The sequence below is a fragment of the Halyomorpha halys genome, unplaced genomic scaffold (genome assembly GCF_000696795.3).
Source record: "Halyomorpha halys isolate HHAL.00 unplaced genomic scaffold, Hhal_1.1 Scaffold562.1, whole genome shotgun sequence".
NCBI classification, from domain to species: domain Eukaryota; kingdom Metazoa; phylum Arthropoda; class Insecta; order Hemiptera; family Pentatomidae; genus Halyomorpha; species Halyomorpha halys.
This window is the reverse complement of record NW_027114410.1, coordinates 216458-223689: the sequence shown is the minus strand read 5'-3', so window position 1 is coordinate 223689 and position 7232 is coordinate 216458. Positions and strand designations below refer to the sequence as shown.

General features: G+C 32.7%; 1 pseudogene; it reads right to left on the bottom strand.

Annotated features, from left to right (window-relative positions):
- Positions 1 to 3916: 3916 nt before the first annotated feature.
- LOC106684265 (alpha-crystallin B chain pseudogene) lies at positions 3917 to 4276 on the bottom strand (annotated as a pseudogene).
- Between the last annotated feature and the right edge of the window lie 2956 nt (positions 4277 to 7232).

Genomic DNA, 7232 nt, shown 5'->3' with positions numbered 1-7232 from the left:
GAAGGGATTCCCGACCCTCAGTGTAATAATAATAATAATAGATTGAGATTCAGGTTGGCCTATAACTAAAGAAAAGGATAAGAATTGTGTACTTAGGCTGTTTTTATTTTTCAAATTGGAGCTCTAAGTGATTTAGAAAAAATATATCTAATAGTTCTAGTACTGAAAAAACTTTTTTAATGATACTTTTTTAATGATTAACTGTAAAATAATTCATCTTCTGAAACATTATTGATACTCATTTAAAGTTTATATATTGTAATGAGGTGTAGATAGTTGACCGTAGATTAATGATTGAAGAAGTTTGTTGGGGGGTGTGGTCAGCAAAGAGCAACATAAATAAACAAAGTTATATTTATTTATTTTATGCCGACGTTTCGACCTGGTTTTCAGGTCTTCATCGGGGCTATACAGCAAAAGAGATCTAAACCTATCTACATCATTACAATATATAAACTTTAAAAAACTTCCATATCTTATATTATACATATCTTCTTACCTACATGATATTATATTTCATCTTTCACTGTTTTCAATGTACTACCATCTAATTCCACGAGTATCATTCAATTTAATTTTTTTACTATTCAATTATCAGCTATCAATTTTTTATCGTTTATGAGTCAATTCAATATTTTGTATAATTCCAAATTTGTTTGTTTACTATTCCTTTTCAATTTTATGTTTCTCTAAATGTTGTTGTCATCTCTTTTGTTCTATAGCCCTGATGAAGACCTGAAACTCAGGTCGAAACGTCGGCATAAAATAAATAAATATGATTTTGTTAATTTATTTTGTTCTTTGCTGACCGCACCCCCCAACAAACTTCTCCAATCATTAATCAACGGTCAACTATCTACACCTCATTATTATTTTATATATATATTTTTTTCTAGACAAGTAGTTTTATTAATAGTGACGAAAATATTCAAATAGTCTCAACCTTTTTTTAATGAAAACTGTTACGTGTCCAACGTTTCGGCCTATCCATCAAGGACAATCTAATAAAATTACAGCTTTAATTATAGCTTATTATTAACAGTATCAAAACATATTAAGTATAAATTTCATGCCTTGATTTTACTATCTCAGCCTTTGATTGATTTATTAAAATGTGCAGGATATTATGTATATGTTTAACATAAAACATAGGATGGTGCAAATTTATTAGCAAAGAAATGTTTTAGGTTATTGGTTAGGTTTATTTTAACCGTGTATATAATATCCTGCACATTTTAATAAATCAATCTAGGGCTGATATACTGAAATACGGTTTTAAACTTTAACCGTATTTTTTCACTATAACATTTAATAATAAATTCTATTCTTCACAATATTTTTACTTTTCAATCATTAACGTATCACAACACTATTATATAACCTATTTCAACAATTAGGTTGGGTATATTATCATTTTATTTCACAATACGTATTTGTATACTTTATTATTAAAAATCTTATAAAATTTTATTACAAATAATTTTAAATATATTCATCACAGATTAATTTTACATAAGATCTCTGCATGATGTTGGTTTAAATTGCTCATACCTGACTTAAAATTAACTGTATAATGTATATTATTATCATTTTTTTCAGTTAATTCTTATTGTTTTATTTATGTTTTTTCGCGCTAAATGAAAGGATATTTATAAATTGTGTTGGGCCTTCCGCGTCTGAGAATCTTTTTTGTAAAATTATTAAATATTACTTATCTACCAGTTCGGTTTATTTTGTTATCGACCTTAGAACACCTAGGTGGAGTCCACTACTTATTGTCGATAGTCCATATTCGCTATATGGAATTATTTTTATCTCTAAATAAACTTGAAATATCATAACATAAAATTCACTTAATACTTATTTCATGCAGAAGTGAATATTAAATTTTGAAAGTAATATTATCCCGTGTTTATATTTCCAATTTTCCATTTTAGATTTGTTTTTACTTCCTCATTTGATGCCGATGTTCTTATCTCTCAGAAAGATTTTTCAAATAATCCACAACAGCTCTTCATCTCTATTCCGTCAGTCTGCTGGTGTACCTCTGGGTAGTATCCTTGGTCATATCCTTTATACAGCTTTCACAGCTGACAGCCCAGTCCATCCTAACACTACCTTCACCACGTATGCCGATGACATACGTCAAATACGCCAAAACCCTCAAATCCCACATCACCATCATAGAAGAATGGTGCCAAAAATGAATTCCAATAAATTCCACCAAATCATATTTACACTTCGTCGTAAACCCATGACCTCTTGCCCTACAGTATCCTTTAACAATACCCCACTTATTCCTGTCGAACAGATCCGTTACTTAGGACTTCATCTGGACAAACGACTGTCATGGAATCCTCATACAAGACTAAAAAGACACGAAACTGCTCGTCGATTCCGACTATTACAACATTTACTAGAGAAACGGTCTAAATTGCCTTTGGGGCTCCACTAAACCATTAAATTCCTCCCGAATCCAATTCCTACAGTCCAAAATTCTTCATAAAATCCTTAATGCTCCTTACTTTGTTAAAAATCAAGTCATCCAGCTGATTTAGCCAGAATCAGATACTAGTCCTTCGATGATAGACTTCCCAACCACCCAAATCCACTTGTTTCTAACCTGGCTTCTGCTTCATTACCTAATAATGCTCCCAGGGGTCTGAAAAGAAGATGGTCTCGAGATCTTCTCCTCTAGAAATGTTTTTGGAGTTCTATCAATGGGTAGATTCTCCATATGTTTGTATCATATCACTATGTCACCTACAGCAAATTTACTTGTATATATTTTTATACAATAGTAAATAACAATAAATAAATTATAAAAAAAAAAGATTTATTTTATTGTTTAGATAAAAAAGGTGTTACCAAAACCTCTTTCCCAGAAATGGTGTAGCCCTAGAAATGGACTTGTTGGGTGTAGAAAACCTTCAAATATTGCCGTCTATTGTTACAGTAGTTGGGGGATTTCTCAACAAGATTTAGTTGGCTGGCTTCACCAAGTCATTTCTTCTCCTATACACGGATTTCATGTCCGTCTTAGAATACAGGTGGATTTGTAGATAGAAGAAGTCTTTATGTCAGCTAATAGCTCAATTTCTCCTATGAATGAACATGGTGTTATATCAAAATAATTAAATTCCGTGTTATAGGTGGAATATAAAGTTCCTGTTTAAATTGTCTGCATTTAAAAAATAAAGTTTGCCAAGTACATAGAACAATTAAGCTTTATAGCCAAATTTCGAGGTTTAGGAATCAATATAATATAAAAAAAAATGAATTTAATTATGTTTAACTGTTTATTTAATTGTACAAATCGTTGCTCAAATTGTACTACTGTAATTTATATATATTCTGTAGTTCAAATTGTAATATTTTTTTGGAATATTCTCTATTCAGGGGAAAAAAAACATCTTGTAGCAATGTTCATTTGTTAAATTAAATTTTTTACGACCTATTTTTATTATTACGCATTATATGTGTAAAATGAATTTTTATTGATTAAAATACAATAAATGGTTGTCGCATGTGTAAAATTGAATTATTTTCGCAATTATTACAGATTAATGAGATAGTATAATTTGCCTGAAAGCGGTTCACGTCTCGGCAGCTAGGTTGCACCAGGTTTGCTGGTAACAGTATTCCAGCTCCTAAATGGTTATTCGGTGACCAGTAGTTAGTATCAGTTTTCCTGTAATATATTTCGAAGTATAATCTTGATTTCGATTTAATATATTGGTTGGATAAAAATATCTTGGTTTAGGTTAAATTTTCAATTGTCTCCTGGATTTCGTTTTAGGCATTTCGATAGGGAAATTATTTCGTTTTAGTTAAATTATGTGGTATTTTGTTTCACGGAATTAGTGAAAAACGTACACCAAACAACTCACTATAAATTTATTCAATATCGGGCAACCTACTCCAAGCTCTGACTACTTTCGCCTATTGAAATTTGGTCTTGGGTGATACTCGATGAATCTTTGTCTACCTCTACATTACTAGACTTCTTCTTCGAACGGACCGTCAAAACGCCGTCGGACGAGACGTTGGAATGGAAGCCGTTCATGTTGACTTCGGCCGGGAGCGGATATTTGCGTACGAAGTGCCTGGAGATGAGCCCGTGCTCGTCGACCCTCTCTTCGTGCCGCCCCTCGATGATGAGGTAGTTCTCCATCAGACGCACTTTGAGTTCCTCCGGTCGGAAGTGTTGGACGTCAACCCGGACCATGAACTCTCCGTCCCGCGGGGGTAAGATCATCTCCTCTCCTGGGTTCATTTTTCTGGAACTCATTGTTTTGGAAACCGAACAATTGAAAGGATTTTTCAAATGAATGGGAATTGAAGGGTGTCATCGACATTTTCATTATCCAGGGCCTAACATTTTCATGTTTATATGATGAGATATTTTGAATCAAACATATGTTTTTGACATGTAATATCTATTATTTTAATTAGGACATAATTTTAAATTATTAACGATGACTATTATGCAAAAGATACACATCATAACGTATCGTGGCTGTCGATGGTTTTCCATATAGTATAAGAACCCAAGATGGCAAATAAGGCAGTTATCTCACCCCAATTTTTGATTACTTACATACGTCATTTAAAAAAGAGTAAATTAGCTGAAATATGAGTCCTAATAGAGTTATTTACGTTAAACAGTTTTCGAGATATAGCGCGATATTTTGAGCGCTGGCAGACATCTGTCCATCAAATGGTTTCTGAAATGAAGTTTTTCATAAATCAAACTTATTGTCCGAACAACTATAAATCAATTTATTTTAGCATAATCATGAAAACTACTATTCCTACGAAGGCGAAGGTCATAAACTTATTTATAGTTTATTAAACTAGCTTCAATTTGAGTGCTAATAGACATCTGCACGTCACATAGTTCCTGAGATATAGATTTTTCAAAATAAATTAACTAACTACCAATCTTTCAGTAGATTTTTAAGAAATTTTGCTTTTTAAAAAGCTATATCTCGAACGTCGCTAAACTATTGGACGTAAATTGCTCTTTTAAGGCTAATATTTCAGCAAATTCTTTCTTCTTTACATAATGTGCTTTTAGATTTTCTAGTGTTGTTGGTAGTTTTTAAGATATAGAGCTCTGAATGAAAAATTAGTGGTTTTTAAGGTTTTGAAATAGCCGCCATTTTTTATTCCCCCTACCTATACTTGGCAGACTCATCAATTTTGACTATTAATTATACATAGTTTTCATTAAAGTAATCAAAAATTGGGGTGAGATAACTGCCTTTTTTTCTTCCCGGCTCTTGTTCTAATAGGGGATAGTACAATTTTACTCATACCACTATTGCATTATACATTATTTTTACTTTCTATTCATTTTTTCCCTCTTTCTCAATCATATCTACGCTATCCTCTTTATTCCAGTCTCTTATATCTCTCTTCTCCAGTGATTCGCAACATATATTCAATTTATTATACAAGTTCAGTTCAAAATTATAGTCTTATCCAATCACCACCAGTACATGTATAAGTAATAAATAATAAGAAAACGAAATTGTGAATAAATATATATGTAGAAATAAAATAAAAAGGTCCGGAAGGGCCACCCGCTCCTCCCATTGATGTTGATGACTTACAGTTGGCGGGCCACCGAAGAGTTTCTTTCATTTCAAGCTCAGTAGTCCTTCTGAGGGGAGGGAGTCCAGTAATCGAGTGTTGGTTAATCTTTATTGCTTCCCATCGATTCGGAAAATCGAGTTTCCTTCCTTTTCAGGAACCGGATGTAATAAAGGCAGAGATTTAAAGGTAGATCAAGGAGGGCTTTGTAGGAAGTCGATAAAGTAGCTTCTAAGGTTTGAAGATCAAATTATTAAAAAGGAAAAAAAAATGGTGGAATCGTGAAACTTTTTTTGCCAATGATTACGTTTCCGATCTTCTTTGAGAAGATTAAGATTTGCGTCTAAAATAAATTTTAAAAAACTCAATTTTTTAACCAGAATTACATCTTCGTTGATTCTAAAATAAGGATTTTCTTGATCTTTAAAACTCCTATCAATTCTTTATGTTTGTGAAACATTTTGTATTGCTGTAAAGTAAGTCAAAAACATTTTAAGATTGTTGGTAGTAAAATATTATGTAATATATGACTTTTTTGTAAGACAGCACTTATGAAAAATATAAAAGAAAGCTTTTAAATAAAAAATAATTGAATTTACGAGGGTTGTCTTGAAAAGCTTCCGACCTACAAAAATATAAGACATTTTTTCTGAATTTTTGTCAACATAGTCTCCTTGTTACTCTACACACTTCTCCCAGCGATCCTGCCATCTCTGTAACCTGTCCAAAAAGCACTCGGCGTTTTTCTCTGCAAAATAATTCTTCACGAAGGTGATTGCTTCTTCATTTGACAAAAATCTCTCTCCTCCAAGCGCAATTTTTGGATGAGGGAACAAAAAGAAGTCGTTTAGTGTTAGATCTGGTGAGTACGGCGGATGGTCAAACAGTTCAAACCGTAACTAGTGGATTTTCACCATGGCAACCGCTAAGGTGTGAGATGGTGCGTTGTCTTGGTGAAACAGGATTTCTTTTTTGTTTTTAATAAGTAATGATGCGTAGCATGCTCAAGTTATGGTTTTTCCTTTTTTGAAGATAGTCGAATAAAATAACTCTATGACTACCCCAAAAAACAGTCGCCAGCCGAGAAAACAGTTTTTGGTTTTTTTGGAGGCGGTTCCACCTTTACAGTCCACTTTTTAGACTGTATTTTTGTTTCGGGCGTGCAATGGTGTATCTAAGTTTCATCTACAGTAATTAATTGGCGCCCAAACTCGGATTTATTGTGCCTACACTGCGCCAACAGAGCGTTGGTAATGTTCATTCGAACACATTTTTGGTCTAACGCGAGCAAACGCGGAACCCAATGTTTTTCTAAAACATCTGTCGTCACCCTCTTATAAGTTTTCCTCTTTTTAACAGTTTTTAAATATCCAAAGACTTATAACGCATTGTCATCTTCCGGTAACGGATTTTTTAATATTTTTTAAAACTATTTGTCCGTCACCTTCTTTCACGCTTTCCTTTTTTTAAATATTTTTTACTTTTTATTTTTCTCTACTAACGTAATGTTTCCTCCCAAATACCTCGTCATCTTTGTAACGTATTCTTTAATTCTAATTCTAGCCGCTCGCCGCGCTTGGATCTCTGATTTGCTTCTGATAGGTGCGTTTTGTTTATATTTTTTCTCTTTTTTG